Source organism: Anomalospiza imberbis, chromosome 7 (assembly GCF_031753505.1).
Source record: "Anomalospiza imberbis isolate Cuckoo-Finch-1a 21T00152 chromosome 7, ASM3175350v1, whole genome shotgun sequence".
In the NCBI taxonomy this organism is placed as follows: domain Eukaryota; kingdom Metazoa; phylum Chordata; class Aves; order Passeriformes; family Viduidae; genus Anomalospiza; species Anomalospiza imberbis.
The window spans coordinates 37,530,176-37,552,209 of NC_089687.1; the positions used below are offsets into that span (position 1 = coordinate 37,530,176).

Sequence of the window (22,034 nt, forward strand, 5' to 3'; positions counted from 1 at the left end):
TGTCACTTAACAAAAACGTTTCAGGCCTTCTGGATTTTTCCCTGTGACTAAGTCTAATGAGAAGAGACAGCAGAGGATTTATCAGTATCTGCTCCCTGATTTCCCTCCGTGCTGACAGGAGATCCAAGGCTGTTACTCCTGAGCAAGGACTTCATGCAATGTGACCACAGCTCTGATGGCAGAGCTACATCCTGGCCCTTCCTGAGGTGTGGGGAGTGGGGGGGAAATAAAGCAGCAGGATAAATCGGGATTCAGGAAAAGATGTGAACCTTGGCAGCATTGCCATGGTAACGGGGGACCTGCCAGTGCCTGCTGCAGCCTGGCACAGGCAGCATGGCACTGTGGCACACTGTGATCCAGGATGGAGAGGGCTGGTGCCATGAAGAGGCTGTGCTTTCCCTTCTGGAAGTCAGCAGAGGCCTTGGGAAGATGCTCTGAAAGCTGGTGCCAGGGTGAGAGAGGCAGCTGTGGGACATGAGGGTCTCCTGACCAGGGTCCAGCCTCCCGTGCCTCCCCTTTGCCCTCCACGGCCACAGTCGCAGTGCTGCTCCCAGGTGGGCTGCTGCTGGATGGAGCACACAGGCCATGAGCAGGTTGGTCGTGCTGCTGGCAGCAGGGATTCCCCTCTGGGAAAAAACACCCAGGCTCAGGCTGTGTGTGAGTTCCCCTAAAGAGTGAAACCCAGACCCTTGTACGTTGCTCATCCCGATCAAACGCATTCAATGTCCTGCAGCCTCCTCTGGGCCAGCACCCACAGCCTTCTCCCTGGTCCCAGCAGCTCCTGAGTGTCCCAACCCCCTTTTCCCAGCAGCCTGCCTTTGAAGGCAGGGCCAGGCACAGAAAACTCTGTCCCGGAGGGGCCACGCAGTGCCCCAATTCCTGCCCTGCTGGTGCTGTTGCCAGGGTTTGGCTCCTGCCCAGCTCCCAGGGCTTTCAGCTTGCTCCAGCCTCTGGTTGCCAGCAGAGAGAGGGACAGCAGGAATTGGGTCCCTTGGGGCAGCACCAGTGGCATGGGGACATGTTTGGGTGGGGATATCTCTAGCAATGGGGGCAGCGTGTAGGATGGGAACGAGCTTGCTGCACTCTGAGCAAGGCTGGGAGCAGTGATTGATTAACGAGGCTGTGCTGTAATTACTGCCGGCGTGTTTGCCCCCAGCCCTGCTGTGCTGTAGAGGGAGAACGTGTCCTTGCAGCCGCTGCCATCCCTCCCCATGCAGCCATGTGAGAGGCAACGCAGACAAGAGGAGCTAAAAATAAACCTGGGTAAAAATAGTCCCACGTGTGCTCGCTTTTGAGGGGAAATGAGGGGAATTTTCATCTGAAGGAAAAGGAAAAAAAATAAAAAGAAACTGAAATTTATTTTCCCAGCTTACCCTCTGGACAACAGGACCTGTGTCCAGGTGGGGGAGAAGTGGATCAGTGGTGTCACGGGGTCGGGACTCCACCTCCGCCTGTGCTAATCCACAAAATATGTTAGTGCACCTCTCCCCTCTGCCTTGCTGACTCCCTCTCCTGCAATTTCTCTTAGCAGAGGGAATTTCTCTCCTTTCTGCCCAGCTTAGCTCGCCGGTGCTTCAGCAATGCCTCAGGGCTGCCTTAACTACAGGGGAACAGAAGGATTCATCCTTATTGCACCAATGGGGGAAAAGTGTTAATGGTATTATGATTGAAACCCAACTCCACTGAAATTTGTCTGTGCACTGGGATGTGTGGGGCTTCTCCCGGGCTGCTGGGGCTGTGAGTGGACATCCTTTGAGAGCTTAGTCCAGGGAAAGCTGCTCCCATCCATGGCAGGATGCAGGGATAGGCAGATCCAGACCCTTCCTGAAAAGGGAGGCCTCCTGGAGCTCCTTTGTCATAGAAACATGGAACCACAGAATGGTTTGGATTGGGAAGGACCTTAAAACCCACCTCATTCCACCCCTGCCATGGGCAGGGACACCTTCCACTGTCCCAGGCTGCTGCAAGACCCAGTGTCCAACCTGGCCTGGGACATTTCCAGGGATCCAGGGGCAGCCACAACTGTTCTGGGCACCCTGTGCCAGGGCCTGCCCACCCTCCCAGGGAACAATTCCTTCCCAATATCCATCATGGCTCCTAATTGCTGGGAAAGGGTCTGAGCTCAGTAAAAGCAATTGTTTAAACTGAAACAGAAGAAAATAAATGGTCATTACAACACATTCCAGGCTGGAACCTGCTAAGGATGTTCTCAATTAGTGGTGCGGTGGCAAGGAAAAGGAAAGGGGAATGTTAAAGCAAGACCGTGGACAGATGCAGAGGAGAAGCCCCGTCAGGGAAGATGTCCACAAAGTCTCTTCAACCACACATCCTCCAAATTGTTCCCGGGAGAAGACGGTGGAGCCAGACCTGGCTTAGCCCCTGCGCTGGTCCAAGCTGCGGCAGGACGGGATGCTTTGGTGCCAGCCTGTCAACGTGGGGTGAGGAAAGGATGGGAGCAGGCAGCCTGGATGGAAATGGAGCAGCTGATGGATGGATCTGCCGGCTCCCCTGCCGAATGGGAGGTGTGTTCGAGTTTCTGGCCAAACCTCGGTCTGCCAGGGCAAACCCGAGTTTCCGGATTGGGAAGGTGCTCCCCAGCTGTGCTTTATCTCCCGTGCGCAAACGAAGGAGGAGAAACGGGGAAGGGACCCTTTGACACTTCATTTCTCACATTTTGTGAGGATAATCTTCCTTTTCAATGCCAAACGCGGGCTCTTTTCAGTGTCGTCTTTGCTTTGTTTGCTTGGAGAGAGCACTGGCACACACTCCAGGAAATCAGCTCTTAACTAAAAGCATTTATGTAATTGGGGAGGGAGGGGGAGGTGAGTGCGCGCTGACTTTGGGGAAGTTCAGTCTACAAAAACAAACCTCGCTAACTACGCTTGGTTCTGATTAAGGAAGATAAATCTGTCAGTGAGGGGCTAAATTTACCGCGAGCGTAACCCCCTGCCCCTCGCCCCACCAGCGATGGTCAGGCTGCGTTTATTTCTGTTGGGCGCGCTCCAGAAAGCGCTGGGAGGTGAAAAACAATCCCCAGAAATGTGAAAAATGTGGAATGAAGTGGGGGCGGCAGGAGGAAAAGTGGGGGGAGCGCGGAGAGAGCGACCAATAGCAGCACGGTGGGTGCGATCTCAGCTCCGCTGCTGAAATAAAAAATCCCGAGATGCTCAAAGCTGATGGGGAGCGGCTGGGAAGGGGCTCAGCCTGGAGAAAAGGAGGCTCAGGGGGGACCTTGTGGCTCTGCACAACTCCTGACAGGAGGGGACAGCCGGGGGGGGTCGAGCTCTGCTCAGGGAACAGGGACAGGAGGAATGACCTCAAATGGCATCAGGGGAGGTTCAGGTCTCTTCCCATGCAAAGCATCCTGCGATCCATTATCCTGCTGAGGATGACAGCTTTGGGATGCCATCGCTGACGGCTCATGGGCTGTAGCCATCCCTCTCTGGCCTACAGGATGCAAATGTGCTTCAGATTTGGTTCAACCCATCACCCCAAATCCCTCATTGTACTGATTAATATCAGGGAGTCACTATCACCCACTGCCCATGAACCAGGAGACCCCCTTAGTTCTGGTTTTAGCCCTCTAAACCCATGCTTTTGTGGAAGAAGTGCCAGGAGAGGGGGGAAAACTCGCTTGCATGGTTGTTGACAGAGACCTCTCACTTGCCAGTTTTTGCTCTTGGAACAGTTTGAACTGCCTGACGCCTCCTGAGCTTTGGGGGTATCCAAGCTGAGGAAGCCATCCTGAAGCTACAAGGAAGGTTTGGCTCCAGGAGAGCCCATCACACCTTGCTGAACTGCCACAGGACATGGTTTGATGACAGCCACTGCGGCATTGTGGCATTTAAACCCCACCATTCTGGAGATTCAGCAGAAGAAGCCCCAAGGAGATGTCAAACAGACAAACAAACAAACAAACAACTGGGTCCAGCTGCTCCGTGTGTGTGAATGGATTGGCTGGAGCCAGGTGGATTCCTGCCAGGTGAAGCTTGGGCTCTGCTGCATCCCTGTGCTGCCCTGCTCAGCAGCCTTGGCTCTCTCTGCTGGTCTGTGCAGCAAGGACATGTTTTTATATCAGGCTTTGCAGCTGCCAAAACAAACCCAGTCTCAGATGCAGCCCCAAAAGGAATTAACAATATTGGCATGTGCTCCGGCGGCTGCATTTCCTCCCAAAGCCCGAGCTGGACCTTGATAAGCCTGATTGCTTTGTCACTTAACTCTGCCTCCTCCTTAATGAGCCTTCCCTGAAATGCCAGGCTGGCTTCCCGGCTGAGGGAGAGCAGGGCAGCTGTGCTAGTGGGCATCCTTGGAGAACTTTGTCCAGGGAAAGCTGCTCCCACCCGTGGCAGGAGGCAGAGACAGGCAGGTCCAGACCCTGCCTGAAAAGGGAGGGCTCCTGGGGCTCCTTTGTCATAGAAACAAAGAACCACTGAATGGTTTGGGTTGGGAGGGACTTCAAAGTCCATCTCATTCCACCCTTGCCACGGGCAGGGACACCTTCCACTATCCCAAGCCCCAGTATCCAACCTGACCTTGGACACTTCCAGGGATCCAGGGGCAGCCACCACTGCTCTGGGCAGTGCCAGTAACTTACCACCCTCACAGGGGACAATTTCTTCCCAAAATCCAATTTAAGTTACTCCCTTTCAATCTGAAGCCATTATGCAGTGTTTAAAGACATGATACAATGTCCTCCCTTATTTCCCTTCTTCCCTGGCAAAACCAATTTGATTAACATGTGAAAATGATTTACAATCCAGCCTTAGCACTGGTGTCTTCTCCAGGCAAGGTCAAAAGCTGTGAAGGTGCTGCTGCTACTATTCCCTGAGTGGATGGCTCTTCATTTCCCAGACTGGCAGGACGGTGTGCGTGGTAAAACAGGGCCTCCTCACTAATGAAACCAGTGCCTGCACTCCTGTGGGCTGCAAGGGCTCCTCGGGGTCAGTCCGTGGTGTCTAGGTCTCCAGGAGCAGCTCCGAGCTCTGCAATGCTGAGGGCTGGACAAGGCAACTGTCATCCAAGCTGGCTGTGAGGCAATCCCGCAAGGAGCAGCCTCTCTTCGGGAGCAGCCAATGCCCTGAGATGTCTCAAATGGCAGGGAGTGGAGGGGAGGCTGTGCTGCCATCCCTTGTGCCAGGGTAGTGAGGAAACTCTGCTGATTGACCCTGTCACCTTCGGCAGCCTGTGGGGTGGTTTGTGCGGTCACCTCTCTCGAGCTGGCACTGTGCTCCACCCCGAGCATCCCTTCTGTCCCCTTCTGTCAGGTGCAATCTGCCCGGCTGCCCGAGCAGATGTCCCATGCAGCCTCCGTGGGGCTGGGGGCGCGTGGGGCGTCCTGGCTGCGCCCTGTGAGGGCTGCCGGGAGCGCAGCTGTGCTCCAGCTCTCCCACCTCCCTGGCTGCTGCTGGCACCTCTCCTGACAAACGAGCTGCTGCCACCCCGGGGAGCGACGTGGGGGGAGAAGGGAGCGCCCGGCCAGCCCGCAGCAGCCTCGGCGTGGGCCCCTCTGCGTGGGGGAGAAGGTCCCGCTGGCAGGGCTGTGCAGCTCCTGCCCAGGCTGCTCTCCTGCAGAGATTGGCTCCAGCCGCACCTCCTTGGATCCTTCAGCAGCTCCCTGCCCCACGCTGACGCCGGGGCTGCTCTGCCATCCCAGGAGCTTCGCCCCCGGCAAAAGGGTGCAAGGGACGGTGTCGTGTCCCCTGGGCTCCGGGATTGTCCCAGGTATCTGCTGAGAGATGGGCAGGTGATTTTCCATGTCCACCCTGACAGCATGTGGATAAAATTAGGGATGATGACTGGAAGGGAAACAGTGCATTTTGGCAGGGATAAATGAGTATACTGAAAGGGAAGGGAGGGAGGAGAAGCTCAGCCCTTCTCACAGCTCCCTTGCAGATGGAATAAGATGTCCAGTGCCCCCCAGTACCAAATGGTCTCAATTTGCTCCTGCGTCAGAGGGAGCTGGTTCTGCCTTGGCTGGGGCCTTGCTGGGGCCGTGAGGATGCGTTTCATAACTGCAGCTCTTGTCAGGAACAACAACAACAACAACAGCTTCAAAAACCTGTTGAAATTGTGCTATGCCCTGAACAGAAAACACATGGGAAGAGGGAAAACTCCCTCCACAGAAAAGCCAACGTAATTAGCCCTGACAGGATCTGCAGACCAGCAGCAGCAGCCGAGAGGCAGGAGGGGAGGGACAAACAACCCAATATCGTTTTATAGGCAAATGTAAATGGGTCATTAGCTGTCTTTGAACAAAATGTTCCTTCCTGGGGAAGGCAGGGGACAGGCCTGGCTAGAAGAAACACTACAGAAGGCCTGGTGAGGCTTCCTGTGAAAGCAGCTTTGCTGGGATGCTGGATGAAAAGGTTTTGCTCTCGCTGGAAGCAGAGCTCCTGGGATTTTTGCCTTGCAGCAGGGTTAGGGTGGAAGGACACAGACACCTGTGGTACCTAAAGTCAGCTCTGAGCCTCTCAAGGTCACCTTCTCCGTCAGCAGAAGCATCGCCCTGCTCCAGGGTCTCCAGAACAGTTCCAAGCTGAAGGTTTTCCAGCTTAGGGAAAGTCCTGTGCCAGGTGCTGCACAGTCACTGGGGAAGGCACAAAGTCCTCTCCAGGTGTCAGAGCTCAGCTGCAAGAATGAGGGCAGTGGGAAGAAGAGAAGCATTGCCTGCAGACCTTGTCCAGAATCAAATCCCATCCAAATGAGAGTATCACAGAATGGTTTGGGTTGGAAGGGACCTCAAACCTCATCCTGTGCCACTGCCCCAGGCTCCTCCAAGCCCCAGTGTCCAACCTGGCCTTGGACACTTGCAGGGATCCAGGGGAAGCCACAGCTGCTCTGGGCACCCTCTGCAGGGAAGAATTGCTGCCTGAGAGAACTGAACTCCTTGCAGTCCCAAGGGTTTCTCCTGAAGATCCCTGCAGATGTTGCATTTGCCACTTTAAATGATTTAGATCCTACCCAAGCAGCAAAAATCAAAATATTTTCCTGTTTGGGCTCCATCACAAGTCTCAGATGATTTACAGTCTGGTCCTGGCAGCTGATTTCTATTATTCACACCATGGCTTCAGCCAGTTCAGGTCTTGGGTGACCCCTTTAGAATGACCACAGACTGCAATGAGCTTTTGTGCATGGGATGTGCTTAGCAGCAAAGGATGGGATGCGCTGGGGGGCTGGAGCACAGCTGGCAGAGAGAGGGGTTTTTTGAGACAAAAAATCCTCCTTTTTGATTGGAGTGTTTGTTTCTGGTCTCCCTGTGGAAGGTCTGAAAGCTCCAGTTGACTTCTTCCCCCAGAAGGGTGCAACAGCTGGATCCAGGTCAGTACCTCCTGTGGACCCTCTCTTAATAAATTCTTAATTGACTCTTAATACTCTGTATGTTACTCAGCAGTGTTGTCACCAGGCTGTTTGCAAACCACTGGCTCTGAGAGCCTGTGGAGAGGGGCGGGCAGAGCTCCCCTTTGTCATTGTGCAGGAATGCTGAGGGATCATTTTATCCCTACTCTAAATTTCAAACGCTTCTCCTTGCCCATGACAAACAGCAGAGTGGCAGATGCCAAGCCTAGGTCTCTTTGTTTGACAGGCCAGACTGGACCAGCACAAGACCCAAATCCAGAACAGCTGGGATGAAAAGTTTCCTAGGCAGCTTTGTTAGCATCCCAGCACTCAGTGGAGAACCCGGGTGCTTCCTCACATCTGAAGCTTTCTGGGAAGTCTCCTGTGCTCCCCTATCCTTTGCCCCATCCCTGGAAGTGTCCAAGGCCAGGTTGGATGGAGTTTGGAGCAACCTGGAGTAGTGGGAGGAGTCACACCCCATGGCAGGGGGCTGGAATGTTAAGGTCCCTTCCCCAGCCTTTCTGGGAACATCAGGTTGGAGAAGAGGTGACTCAGAGCAATGTGCATTCAGGGAAATGTTGGAGTGGGGGTATTGCTGTGCTGGACGGAGAGATCCTGCTGCTGAGCTTGGAGTCCTTAATGCAGGGCTGGGAATTCATCAGGGGTCTCTGGGAATCAGGGACTGGGATCCAATGGCAGCTGGGAGGTATTTGACGCATAACTCAGGTAAGGTCTGCTGTGAGTGCCATGAAACGTCCCCTTTGTGTGTCCTCTGCGGAAAGGAGATTAATGTGGGCACAGAGGTGCAGCCTGCTGGGGGGTACATGTGTACAAGTCTCAGGCAGCCTTTGAAACCTTCCTTCACCTGCTTTTCTGAGTCCTTGATGCCTCAAGATCTGATTTTGAACAGAGTGGTTTAGTCCTCCCTCAGCTCTTTCCTCACCTCTGTCTTTTGCCTGGGGCGAGGCTCTCTTGGACAGTGGACTGGGCTGCTTATTCTTCCTGAAGGTGTCCCTTGGCGAAGGGTTCATTTGAAGGCAGTGCTTCGGAGGCATCTCTGAGCTTTTAAACCCAGAGGAAACTTTCATGGCATTATTTCCCATGGGCCAGCTCCGCGTCCTGGGAAGCAGAGGGAACGGCTGCACACACTTGCAGCTGTGGGTGTCAAGAGAAGCTTCATTTTCCAAAGCCTAGAAAAAGGGATCCTCAGAGCCACCCCCAGTGCTCGATGCACCCTCCAATTCTTCCCCTCATTTTCAGCAGGGACAAGAGCTGTGAGCTGGTTGCAAACAGCAGCACTCAGTTTCTTCTCCCCTTCTTGACACATCCAGGCACTGAGCTGCTACTTCCAGACACCATGGTGTGACAAACCTACTGTAGCCTCTTTGTAGTGACTGCACCTCATTGTGAGTAAAATTCAATTTAAAAACACAGTGGTGACGTTGGGCTCCAAGCAGGATTCTGCCCCTCCTGATCTGAGGATTAGCCTGCTGATATTTTGCTCTTGGAAGGGAGGTTTCCAGGATGCCATCCCTCTGAGCCTGCCCACATGAATCTGTGGTGTTTTGCTCTTTGGACTGCAAACTTCTAGGAATTTGTAGGTGGAAATCTGACTTTTGCTGGTATTCTCAGAGCCTGGTGCCGGTGCTGCTCCAGCTGTGCTCCTCTAGCACGGGAACCTTGAGTTTGTTAACAGCTCTGGAGACAACTGGGAAGCAGCTATTGTTCTTAGGGCTTCTCACATATGTATCACTTCAAGGTTTCCTCCTCCTTCCATTCAAAGTGTTTGGGGATAGAGGAATGAGGGAAGCAAGCTGCCAGTGTCTAATGCATGTTTCTTGGAGCAAAATGTATTGGTTTATTTTGTTTTAAACAGCTTATTGCAAATGGGGAGCAGCTGTGGATTTTGTGATGACTTTTTTTGTTTTAGTGTTTGGAAATGTGGGGTCATCTCCCTAGTATTGCATAGCATGCTTGCTATAGAGGAAAAAAAATCTAATTTTGAAGAATTTCAAAGCAGTTATTTAGACTTAACCAAATTCTTCATTCCCTGATCTATTAAAGCCTATTCAGTAATCAGCCTGATGAGAAGGAATGTGGAGTTTCCTCAGGGCTCCCTCTTGCCTTGCCCTTCTGAGGCTGAAATTAAGGCAGCCCACAGTCCCATGCAGCAGATCCCTGATGGGGTTGGGTATCTGAGTCCCAGTCCCAAACACAGCATTCTCAGGCACAGGGTGGGATTCTGGGCACTGCCCTGTAAAGGGCCAGGGGTTGGACTCCATGATCCTGGTGGGTTCCTTCCACCCAGGATGTTGTGATTCTGTGAGATGGGCTGAGAGACTCCATCCCCAGATGCATTCCATTGTCCCAGTGTTCTGTCTGAGCCTTTAGCCAAACCCGAGTGTCCCCAGAGTGCCTGATCCGAGCATTTCTTTGCATCTTCTCTGAGGAACCTGGCCAGGGAGGATTTGGGGAGATACTTAATAGTGCTGTGCTTTGGGTTTAAGCACTTTTCTCCCTAAGAGCAGATGGAAGGATTGTTCCTGTTTGGATCTCCTGAGTGTGTTGTACAGCCTTGGTATAAGGTCGAGGAGGGAGCACAATTTCAGGGGAAACATGAGGTCAGTAAGGCTTTGGCTCCAGCCTGGCAATTAATTTCACAGAATCCCAGGGTGGTTTGTGTTGGAAGGGACCTTAAAGCTCATCCATTCCACCCCCTGCCATGGGCAGAGACACCTTCCACTGTCCCAGGGTGTTTCAACCTGGCCTTGAGCACTTCCAGGGATCCAGGGGCAGCCACAGCTGCTCTGGACACCCTGTGCCAGGGCCTGCCCACCCTCCCAGGGAACAACTCCTTCTTTATTGCTGTCAATATCCATCTTTTATTGGTGTCAGAGTGGCTGAGTTCCCTGTGTCTGTGTGTACAGGTGGCCCTGAGGCACATGGATTTCAGCACAGTTCCATGGATACAGACATCCCGTAACAAAGGAGCAGGCCCTGAGTGTTTTGGGGAAGGGAGATAATAATAAGCCAGTTTGGCACAGCTCTTTCCTAAGCCTGGCCAGTCAACCCTGACAATGTAAACAGCTCTTTCGGGGTGAAATGTTGCTTTTCAGTTTCACAAATCTGCTGGCCGAGCTCTCTGCCAAGGGGTGGTGTGAATGAGGTGCCCTATATTTTCTTGCTCGCCTGTCCTGCCCTTTTCCTGTAAAAAGGAGATAACTGCTGGCTCTGCAGGGCTGGCCTGCAGCCTGGGCAGCATCAGTGGTGCTGTGCTCCGCTGTCAGAGCTGCCCTGAGCACGGAGGTGTGGGAGCCATCTCCAGATCCCTCCTGCAAGGATCCTCCGGGACTTGCACAGGTTCTGCTGGGGAGGAGGGCGAGCGGGGCAGTTTCCTTCCTGGGGTTAATGTCAGCCCTCACGAATCCTCTGCCACCTTCAGCTCCGCCCTGCACACCCCAGCCCCTGGCTCTGAAGTTTGGGAATGCCGACTTCTAACTCCTGACCTCCCACATGACTCCAGTTCCAAGAAACAATGCCCTAAATCTGCTGCCACTGACAGCTCGCTGATTCCTACGGCATGGCTTGTTAAAAGATCTGAATCTACTAATAGGAATTGGCCTGATAAAAGGGATTTTTATTTTTTTTTTTAACCTCCTCACTTAGCGGCTACACGCAGCCCAGGGAATCTAGAAATTAAATTGGCTTTTTGTCAAGCCTCCTCTATGCAACAGCAATGGGAACCCTGCAGTGCAGTGCAGTGTTTCCAATTACATTTTGGGGTATGTTGCTAATTTTTGGCACACAGAGAGAAGCAGGCCAGGCAAATGGCAGGTGGCAGGCTGTTTTCATATTTCACTAGGAGCATGGGGGAAGGGAGAGGGGAGAAGGAGCCGAGCTCTCTGCCAAGAAATGTGACCTCGCCGAGTGTGAGCAGAAGAGTTTTGGCACGTGGAGGAGGACGGAGGGCTGGGCAGCCATGGTTGAGCCAGTTTACATCCCCTCCTGCTGGGAACACGCATGCAGGGAAGCAGGGCTAAAATAAACACGTTCCAGCAGCGACAGCCTCCAGGTCTGGATCTGGGCACCTCTGGGTCGTGTGTGGCTGCACCCAGGCTGATCTGTCACACTCGGGACAGCGGTGTCACCGCGCTCCGCCCCTCTGCCGCTCCGTGCCTCGCTCCTCTGCCCCCAGCACAGAAACAAAACTGGCTTTGGTTCATTCATTTGTTCCTAGCACAGCTAATGCATTCAGCATGGCACCGGCTCCGCAGGGCCTGGGTGGCTTCTCAGAGCTGTTGCACAATCTGCAGCTCTGTGTGTGCAGTGAGGGCAGCAACGACCAGAAGCTGCTTCCCAGGATCTGCATCTGCCCCAGGGTGGCTTTGCCCATCAGGACAGAGGTCTGGACGTGTGAATTTTAGGGGTCAGACCACAGAATGGTTTGGTTGGAAGGGACCTTAAAGTTCATCTTGTCCCAAACCCCTGCCCATGGGGAGGGACACTTCCACTGTCCCAGGCTGCTCCAAGCCCCAGTGTCCAGCCTGGCCTTGGGCACTGCCAGGGATGCAGGGGCAGCCACAGCTGCTCTGGGCACCCTGTGCCAGGGCCTGCCCACCCTCACAGGGAACAATTCCTTCCCAGTATCTCATCTAATACTTGCCCTCCTTCAGCTCAAATCCATTTGCCCCTGTGCCCAGAAATGCTGCTGTGTGTGACAAGAGCAGTCAGAGCTGGTCTGTGCTCACAGGGACCAGGGGCAGAGCATCCACCTCGACCCAAGGGTATGTTAGCCAGGAGAACTCTGGGGGGAAAAGCCCCAGGACTCAGAATGAAGGCCTCTAAACACTTAATTTAGACATCAAATCCAAAAATAAAATGGTGGACGCTGTGAAAGAGGGTTGTGAGAGATCTTATTCCAGGTCCATCTGGAGCTGGATTTGTACTGAAGCTTGCAGGTATGGTTCTTGTTACAATTGCTGAATGTTGTTCTGATTGCTAAATGTTGTTCTGATTACTGAATTTTGTTCCACAGCAATGATTTCCCTGGTAAAACCCAAAATCCCCTCATTTTGAAAAGACCGAAAGGCGAGACTGAAGATGGCAAACAAAATTTCCAGGAGAGGAAAACCACTGGTGAGCTGGGCATGATGTCAGCAAGCCCTTTTGTAGTGCCTTTTGTAGGGGACTGGGCATGTTGAAGGTTTATTTTGAGTTGGCTTTGCTGCTGTTGCTGAGATCTATTGCCAGAGGTAAATGTGGAATCATTACAGTGGGAAAAGACCTCCCTCTAAGATCCTCGAGTCCAGCTAAGAACCATCAGGTCGTCATGGTGACAGAGGTAGTTCTGGCTGACAGAAGACTTTAAAACTGTTTTGTTTACTCTTCCCAGTGGTGGAGGCACCCCAAAAAAACACCACCCCAAACATCTCTGCTCCGCCATTCCTCTGTCTGTTCAGAGGCTGTCATTACATCCCATCCTCCTCCTCCCCTTGCTGCTGTTTTGCCACAGGGATGAGCCCAGATATTTTTGGCACCAGTGCTAATGTTCTTGAAATGCCTTTGAGCTGATAGCAAGCCAGCCGGTCAGGGACTTGTGAGATCCTCAGCGACCTTGTTTCAGAAGAAAATTGTCAGGGTTTCAACCTGTTAATTTGCTTTCTTGCAACCTGCCTGAAGGGCTTGGGAAGCAGGGCCCTGGTCGGCTGAGATCCTGGCAGTGTGCTTTCAGGAGGAGGTGCTGCCTGAGGACGCGGGGATGGATATTCGTGCTGGGCTGTGCTGCTGCCAATGGCAGTGTGGTGAGTGCACCGCTACCCCTGTGTTAAGCACTTGCTGGTCACATGGCTGAAATCAGGTGGCAACCAATTTGCCATCAGACCTTCTACACTGTGACAGCTAAATCTGTGCTTGGTAGCAGCAGAGGTGCTCTTTTGACTCCACCTGAGGGACGCTGGAGGAGAAGATGGGTTTGACATTTTTTAAGACATCGTCTCCTGGTGCGGTGTTGCTTTTCCCACTAAATGTTTTTTCTGAGCGTGTAGCCTGGATTCTCCTTGCTGTCATTGTATGGAGACACAGAATTTTTAGTGATTAGGTCTGAATTAGCCCCAGGACAAGGTGCCTCTCACCTGGAAACAGCTGTGCATGATGGAAGGGAGAATGGCTTTGGGTTGAAAAGGACCTCAAAGCTCATCCTGTTCCACCCCCTGCCACGGGCAGGGACACCTTCCACTCTCCCAGGGTGCTCCAAGCTCCATCCAACCTGGCCTTGGGCACTGCCAGGGATCCAGGGGCAGCCACAGCTTCCCCTGGGCAGAGATTCCCTCTCTCTGACAGTGAGCAGGATTAGGTTCTTTAAGACTATCCACCCCAAGAAAGCCAGATCCTTATTCCTGCTGAAGGTTGTTCTAAACCCTGGAGCAAAGATGAAAAAAGAAGTTCAGTGAGCACTTACAGAAATGTGAAGTGTGTTATTAGCCCCAGCACAGCTTCAGGTGTGCCTTGGGCTGAGACACATCCTTTGTTCTCCTGCCTCACTCCAACCTGCAGGGAGATCCGACACCTTGTTATCTTCTCCAAGCTGTCCCAGCATGGTCTGTGCTCCTGGGGCCGCTGGAATTCACCCAGGGCCCTCGGAATGGGGAAGATGATTTAAATGGGAAGCATTTAAATGTTGCTTTCCAGCATCTTTATGCCCAAGCTCTTGTATATTCCTGGAACAAATCCAAATAGCCCCACTCCTCCCCCAGAGCCCGTGGCATGACCTTGTGGCACAGTGGAGATTGGGTTACACATTTTCCTAGGGCTCGTAATATCCATTTAAAATAAAGGCAGGGCACTTGGACATTATTTTGGGAGAACCAGCTTATACCCCCCATTCCTCCTCCTGATGAAAAGCCTCACGCTGTTAGGATAGGATGGAAAATATTTCTCGCCCCTTACCGGTGACTTGCAAACCTTTAACAATTTCGCACAGCAAAGTGGAAATTGGGTAACTCCCCTACACACAGCCTCTTTTTCTCGGTTTTGTTTTGTTGTTTGTTTTCCAAACTGTGATTGAAACTAGGAAAGCTCCGGCTCGGCTGTCTGTAAATGGTGTTCTGATGTTTATGTTGGCATTTGAACCAAAACCGTCTTCCTTGGGAAGCCCCGTGAGCTGGAGGGGAATACACCCCTGGAATGATAAAAGCTAAGCACTTGCCCACTAATAAATTTAGGTGTTAATGCCTTGTTTTTGTGCTGTTTGGTTACCATAGAGACGGGGCTGCCTGAACTAATGAGTTTGTTGTGTGAAGTTCAGTACGCATTTGCAAATTTCTCTTGTTACCTGTCTGCTTTTCTTTCCTTTTATTTTTTTTTCTTTTATTTTTGTTTTTCGTCCCATGGAGCAAATGAGTTTGGAAGCAAAGCTATTGCAGGGTCCCAGGAAAGGAGGCTCGCTGCAGGCTTTTCAGGGCTGCTGAGAGAGATGCAGGATGTGGTTTCAAAGAGGTCGTTACCCTGTTCTGTACACCACAGACCGAGGGATAACAGGGGGATTGGCTCCAGGCTGTGTGCTCAGGGCACCTTTTTGCCCAGGCATTTGTGGGAAAGGCACCCATTTCATTCCTGCACAGACAGTTTCCATTGCTGGGCCCAGGTGATGGACAGGATGTCTCACTGGGAACTCCTGTGTGTGCACAGAACACTCACCAGGAGCATTTCTCCTTGGATGGACTCAAAATAAAACACCACAAATAGGTGGCTCTTGTTTGGAACAATGAATTCCCTTACACCATCAAACAGGCTGCCCCTGCACCCCTGGGAGTGTTCCAGGCCAGGTTGGACAAGGTTTGGAGCAACCTGGTCCAGTGGAAGGTGTCCCTGCCCATGGCAGGGAAGAGAATGGGAAGAGTTTTAAGGTCCTTTCCAAACCATTCCATGATTCCAACACTCTTCAATGCTGCCTGGGAGCTATCATTCAGGGGAAATCACTCCATGAATCCATGTGTGCTCCTTCTGGGAATTTGGTCTTGGATTCAGATCTTTTCATGCAGAGATCACTGGAAATCCTTGAGGGTTGAGGGTTTGGGGTTTTTTTTTGTGTGTATGTGTGTGTGTGTGTCAGAACCTCCTCACTCACAGCACCAACCTGCACTTTCATTTAGAAAGGCCAAAAGAATAGCAAAACCCCAAAGCTCAGAACAAATATTTATTTTTCAAAGCCTAAATGCTTGGTGCCTGCCAAGCACTAAACTGAAAAGTTTGTTGCCAAAATATCCTTTTCCAAAAAACTTCTTTTTAAAGTTCCTGCTTGCGAGAGAAAGAAAGAAAAGAAAGAAAAGAAAAGAAAGAAAAGAAAGAAAGAAAGAAAAAGAAAGAAAGAAAGAAAGAAAGAAAGAAAGAAAGAAAGAAAGAAAGAAAGAAAGAAAGAAAGAAAGAAAGAAAGAAAGAAAGAAAGAAAGAAAGAAAGAAAGAAAGAAAGAAAGAAAGAAAGAAAGAAAGAAAAAGAAAGAAAGAAAGAAAGAAAGAAAGAAAGAAAGAAAGAAAGAAAGAAAGAAAGAAAGAAAGAAAGAAAGAAAGAAAGAAAGAAAGAAAGAAAGAAAGAAAGAAAGAAAGAAAGAAAGAAAGAAAGAAAGAAAGAAAGAAAGAAAGAAAGAAAGAAAGAAAGAAAGGAAGGAAGGAAGGAAGAAAGGAGTCTTGCTGAAGCAATTTTGGAGGAATAGCTCTAAAATAAGTGGCTTTCCCAGGATCAAAGGCAGAGCCATTTTGCCGAAGGTGAGAATGGAGTGAACCATGCAAGAGGACAATTCTGGGTGCCAACAATCTGATTGCTGATCCTTGAAGTGTGCACTTGCAGCTGGCTTTTGCTTTCCCAGCTGATCCTGATGAAATTAGGGAAAAGCAGTGCTGGGTTAGCAGTTGGACTCAAAGATCTTCAAAGTCTTTTCCAACCTTAAGGATTCTGTGAATCTTTTGAGCTGAGGAGAGCGCCAGGATCTATTTTAATCCCCACTGGTTAATGCAGCCCTGGCTGGTGAGGGGGAATGTGACACCCATGCTCCAGGTGCCACAAGAAATTCCTGATGCTGCCTCTCCCTCCCTTCCTAAGCCTGGGATTTGAGTGAATTTATTTTGGAGACAGAAAGGAGAGGAAAACTGACTTGTCAGGAAACTTGGCTGGAGTTGTTTGAGCGAGGCTGACTGGAAAACAGCTGTGTGTGCACGGAGCAGAGACTGCACCCCTGCACTGCCAGGGTGGGCTGGCAGAAAAGCCCTTTTGCTTTTGTTTTTTAAGAAACAGAAATACAAGACCTGATTGGAAGCCTGGGGGGAGAAACCTGAGGTACCTGAGGGCCTGGACTCATGGGAGCATCCCAAAAGAAACACTCACCAGTCCCTGAAAATGTCTGTTACGCCAACAAGTGCCAGTCCTCGTGAAGCTGGTTCAGAACAAAACTGCAGAGCAGGTGTTGGAAGGGTCAGGTGAGTAGACCAGAAAACACTTAAAACCCCTCCCCTTTGTTATGAATGTATAAATAAAATGATGTAAACCCGAACTGCCCGGCCACGCCAAGACCTTTGCTTGGCAAAGCCTTTGCCTTACTTTTGATGTTAGATGAACATCTAGTAAGCTTAATTAAAGTTTAATTAATGTAACTAGGGTAAATGTGGTAGGTCAGCAGGCACAGCAGATGTTAAAATACTGTTGGCAATAATCAACCTGACCAAAAAAAAAGGGAAAATTCCCTTCTTAAAAAAATAAATACCTCTAAGTGACTGGTTTAGACATGTCATCTCTCGAGGGTGTTTTTTTTTTTCTTTTTACTTTCTTTCCCCAGGCAATACTGACCAACCAGTTGAGAGCAAATCCTGATTCTTCACATCAGTGAAGAGAAAAAAAAAACAAAACGTTTTTGTCCTTTACTGTGTTCTGGATTTTTGCCCCAAACATTTTCTGGAGTCTGGGCATATGCCACAGGGAGATTTCTCACTGCTTTCTGCTCTTCAGTTGTTAGCTACACAGTGAGGGCTGTGGTTGCACAGCCCAGCTGAGTTTATTAAAGATCTGATAATAATTTTTGAGGGCTTTCAGTGAAATTCAGCAGTACATCACCAGTCTGGCTGGCCGCTATTGCTTAGGATGTCCTTGGCAGCTATGGGTGATGTTTCCTGAACTTTGAAACAAAATTTGGATGTGATTTGGGTATTTTGGCATGCAGCTACCTGTGCTTATCTGTGGGGATCCCTGTTTTTTGTCCTGTTGGGTGCGAGCATGCTGGGCCATAGATCCCTGAGGATGAGCCCTTGACCTGTTCTGGGATGTGCTCCTGGATCAGGAATTCCACTCTGGCCACGAGGCTCTGGTAAGCCACAGCATCTTGCCGTCAGCTCCAGCAAAGATTTTCCAGCTCGTTTCTTATTTTTATCTGTCTCAATTGGATCATCCCTAAAAATAATCTGCAGTGCAAGATACTGCAGTGCTGAATTCCCCAGCGGAGCGAGGGGAACGTGTCGAGAGGCTTCCTTGGATCAAAGCCTCAGAGAGGGGCCAGGAGCAAGAGCCAGGCTAAAGTTCAGGAGTATCCTTCAGATCCAGAGGGTAGCAGCACAAAAAAAAAAGCTGCTGTTCTCCTGAGGCTTTGTTGGGCACTGGAAGAAGCTGCAGGGAATGTGGAATTCCCCTCGAGATGGGATCGTGGCTGGGAAAATGGAGAGGAGCAGCAAGAATTTAGGGCAATGGTCTCAGATACAGCAGGCTCGGGTGGCTGCCCCCAAAAATCAGTTTTCACCGTGTGTCAGACAAAAATTCCATTGCCCAGAGCCTGCTCCTGGAGCCTGCTGGAGCTTCCGTATGGAGCCGCTGGCACTGAGCACTGAAAGCCTGGAAAAATACACCAGCAAACTGCTAATGAGGGTGAATTTGTGTTTTTGGTTTGTTAGAGAAGTCTCAAATGAAGGGAAATCTCAGTTCTTGGAAACAGAGAAAGAAAGACACTGTTCTGGGCTTGGTGGAGGTCTTGTCCAAGTTTAGTGGTTCTACGATTGTATGAAATGGATGGGGGCCGGGCTCTAGGCTTTTCCAAAGTGTTCCTAAACCCAAGCACAATGAGCTCCTCCTGTCAGCTGGAACTACAGGCAGATGTATGCACTCACACAGCAGTTTCTGAGGAATACCGATGGACAGCGAATGGTGGGGAAGTGATGAGCTGATCTCTGGGGTGCTGCAAAGGCTTCAAAGCAAAATGCAGAGAGGGGGATGAAGCAGAGCCACGAATGCAGTGGCTTCTCCTGAAAAAACAGGCCTGGCTCTCCCCTCTGGGTCAGGGCTGCTGTGACTGCAGTGCAGGGCTCAGTGTGAGCTCCCAGGGGCCACAGCAGCCACTTCATGGAGCAGGGCAAGAGCAGGACATGGGATCTGGCCCTCTCTCATCAGGACACTTCAGCAGTCCTGGCTGGGACACTTGGCTCCATTTCCTGCCCAGGCATCACCACCTCTTTCCATTTGGCCGAGGGAACATTTAAGTATTATTATTTTTAAATAGGGCAGTTTTGACAACATGAACTGATGCATCCTTGTGGGCAGATGGGCAAGCTGAGGCATTTTCTGTGAACACAGACTGCTGCTCTTTTATCACTGCTTATTGTTGTCACCTGCCTCAAACCCTGATGGGGAGAGTGCTTTATTTTTTTCCTTTTTTAAAATGAGCTGTTTAGTCCTCTGATTTCTAAGATTCTAAGAAACTTTAGGCAAAGTTAAAGCTTTTAGGTAAAATTAAACATTTGACTTTGAGTCAAGCAAACTTAGTTTTTTGAAATCTAAATAATGAATATAAACTTTCAGTTTAGGATTAGCCTAAACAATTTTTTTTCTTTTTATTCCAGGTGGTTTTTTTCCTCCCTCTTTGTAAAAATGAAGGGGAAAAGCTCTGCCCTGGGGTAGTGCAGCTCCCTTTCCTGTTGTTCCATCCTGTTGTTGGGATGAGTGTCCTAAGAAGGGAGCAGAGCTGGGCAAGGCTCTGGAGCTCAAGGGATAGGGCAAGAGGGAACGGCCCCAGGTTGTGCCTGGTGAGGTTTAGAGTGGAAATTGTGGGAAATCTCCCAGCTGCAAAGTTGGTCAGGCATTGGACCAGGCTGCCCAGAGGCACCAATGCTGGAAATGTTCAAAAGGTGTGTGGATGTGGTGCTCAGAGAAATGCTTTTGTGCTCTTGAATTCACAGTTAGACTTGATGATCTTGGAGGTCTTTCCCAACCTTAATGATTCTGTGATTCTTTTGGTTAAAAGGAAGTGGAAACACAAATGAAAAAGGATTAATCTGCTGTTTGCAGTGCTGGGCGTGCTCTGCTTTGGGGACAGCTTTCCCCTCCCCTCCCCTCCTTCCCCAGATGAAAACTCGAATCTGTGCTTGCCGCATTTTAGTTTAGCTCGATTTTTACCCTAAAAAAGTGTTTTAATAAGCATTTCTTTGCCACTAGGGAGCCACTTCCAGATGTGTTTATCCTGAATGTCCTTATCCCGTGTGCCATTTGGTCATGCTGAGCTCAAGAGGGAGTTTGCCCTGGACCCAGCTCAGAGGATATTGCTGCAGGAGCCACTGCTCTGAGCAAAGTGCTGTGAAAACATCCGGGAGATGTCTATTCCTGCCCTAATCCCTGAAATGTGTCCCTCATAAACACAGCCAAATAATTTGGGTGCTTTGTCTGTGCAGAGTGAAGAGAGCTGCTGTGGGAACTTTGAGAGCTTGAGTGTCTTGTTTTGCATGTAAGTTCTCAGCACTGAAGTGCATAAATAGAGGGCTTTGCATCTCATAATTTGTAATTCAGCCCAAGAAATGCACTAATACCTTTATCAGAATTGGGAATGTCGCTCAAAGCACAAAAGCACAAATCACTGAGGAACAGGCAGACATTAAGGGCTGCTGTTCTCTCTGTGTCTGGAATAACAGCCAAGAATCAGTGAGATTTTCTCCTAAACAAATGTTTCACTGTTGTGTGTGTGAATAAATAAATTTTCTCTCTCTCTCTCTTTTTTATATTTTTTTAAGTGGTCCAAGGTAGGAAGGGAAAAGCTGAAGTGCCTTAGGTGCAGGGAAGCATTTTGCTCTATTCCCTGACTTTGCTCAGTGTGTTTCCCCACTGCAGGGTAAGAGCAGGAGGGCTGAGGATTTGGGATGGGCAAGCCTGGAATGGGGAAGAAATTTCTTCACAGCTGTCCCTGATTGTGGAACCCCTGGTTCTGCTGGCCAGGCAGTGAAATCAGGAGGTTTGGGGAGATAAACCCACCTCATCCTGGAGGGAAGGGGCTGGAAGCAACCTGGTCTAGTTGGAACTGGATGGCCTTTAGAGTCCCTTGCAACCCATGAGATTCAGTGTTCCTGTGGCTGTGGCTGGGAAAGAGGCGGGGGAGAAGCTTCTTTGCCAGCAGCACAGGATGGTTTTGAGTGCCCCCTAAAGCCCTTCAGCTCTGAGTGGAAAAGAAAGAAACCCACTTGGGAATGCTGGTGCATTTGCCAGGGTTTCTGTAGCCACAATATATCCCAGGAAGCATAGCACCCACCCTTGGTTCATTTACAAGCCCTGGGTGGTGCAGAAAACAGGAACTGCCCTTCAGAACCCTACTAATGGACCTTCTCCTCCAGTCCCCTGGTGCTGACGCAGCCCAGCTTCACAGGCCACAAGGGAAGCTGTAAAGCTGCTGTCATGATCCCACTGCTGGAGCCAAAGGCAGCTGGGAAGCAATGGAGAGGCTCTCAGTGACTCCAGGGTGCTGTGAAGTGGGGGCCCAGGCCATTAAACCTCCATGGGGACAGGCAAAGGGAGGGAAAATGCGTGGGAGTAGGACTGCAAGTCCTCACTGAAATTGTTTGTTCTCTTATTTTTAATCTCCAGCATCACTGGACGTGATCCCTCTGGAGGTGCTGCCAGACCATTGAGTGCTCCATCCCTGCCCTCCAGACACCCTCTTCCTGGAGGAAAGTTGGCAACTTTGGGTTTATTCCATTTTTCCACCCATGCCAAAGCCTATTTAATATCAGGTTTGCTGTGGGTTTGTTTGGGTTTGGTCCCACAAACGCCTCTGGGGCAGGTCAATGCATCTCCCAAGCCACCCCTTGGCTGTGCCTTTGGAGTTTGCAAAATCCAAGGAGACCTCTGTTGTTCTGCTTGAATATCCTTCCCCATCTCAGTCCCAAATGGTGGGTAGCATCAGGGAATATTATTGACAAACAATAGATGTCTGGTGGAGACGCTGGTGATTTTCCTGGTACAAAAGGCTGCTACATCCTCTGTGATAATTCCCCTTTTTTTTCCTCCTTGCTGGCTTTGTGGTTTTGTGATTTATTTGTGGGCTGGCAGGCGTCCACAGCCCTGCAGGAAATGGATGTCTGCTCTTGTGTTTGGGGGGGCCATATAAACGTGTAATTTTCCCACTACATTAATTACAGACGTTTCCCCCTGGCTGGAGCTGCTCCATGGTTTCTGTGCCCTTTTGGTTTGTTCTCCCCAGCCCAGGCTGAGAGGATTTGTAGGGAACCCAAGCTCTGACATCCTCAGCTGAGCTGAGGGAAAGTTAAAGAACTTGGCCACAAAAACTGTAGAGGAGAAACTCAGTGGCCTTTTTTTACCTGATAGTAACTCCAGGACAGCAACACAGCCAAGTTTTCCCTGGCTATTCCTCCTGCTGACATTTTCCTCTAGGATAAAAGTGGTTTGCCCT

General features: G+C 50.5%; 1 protein-coding gene and 1 long non-coding RNA gene across 2 annotated transcripts in view; one reads left to right on the plus strand and one right to left on the minus strand.

The window, feature by feature from the left end:
• Positions 1-17,084, plus strand: part of NDUFA10 (NADH:ubiquinone oxidoreductase subunit A10) — a 54,918-nt gene extending 37,834 nt beyond the window's left edge. The window contains exons 10-11 of the transcript XR_011001037.1: positions 12,371-12,471; positions 16,616-17,084. The gene's annotated coding sequence lies outside the window, so the exon portion shown is untranslated. The remainder of the gene's footprint in view (positions 1-12,370; positions 12,472-16,615) is intronic.
• Positions 1-22,034, minus strand: part of LOC137477514 (uncharacterized) — a 302,567-nt gene that overhangs the window by 17,725 nt on the left and 262,808 nt on the right. The gene's annotated exons all lie outside the window — the stretch shown is intronic.